Source organism: Pygoscelis adeliae, unplaced genomic scaffold, assembly GCF_000699105.1.
Source record: "Pygoscelis adeliae isolate BGI_AS28 unplaced genomic scaffold, ASM69910v1 Scaffold175, whole genome shotgun sequence".
Taxonomy (NCBI): domain Eukaryota; kingdom Metazoa; phylum Chordata; class Aves; order Sphenisciformes; family Spheniscidae; genus Pygoscelis; species Pygoscelis adeliae.
The window spans coordinates 174467-174786 of NW_008824941.1; positions in this window are offsets into that span (position 1 = coordinate 174467).

The following is a 320-nucleotide window of genomic DNA, read 5'->3' on the forward strand; positions in this document are numbered from 1 at the left end:
TGTTTCAAATGTATGAGGCACAGCAAGAACAATATAATTCCATTTCCATAGGAACATAAACACAGCTTGTCACTAATGACACGCTTTCCAAACCATAGCATTCACGGCAATTATACATGTGTACAATTTTAAAGTATTAAAAAGCAAGAGTCTGGAGCCTGCCCACTGTTACCAGTAGGGAGTAACATTTACTCTACCCTTGAAAACTACCCAAGATATCCTTGCAGTAGCTGTGACATAGGAAGCAGGTAGAGTCACTGCTGTGCTTTGTCAGGGCCAGCTTGCTCTGCTATTCCCAAAGCTAACTGATGTAGCCAGTG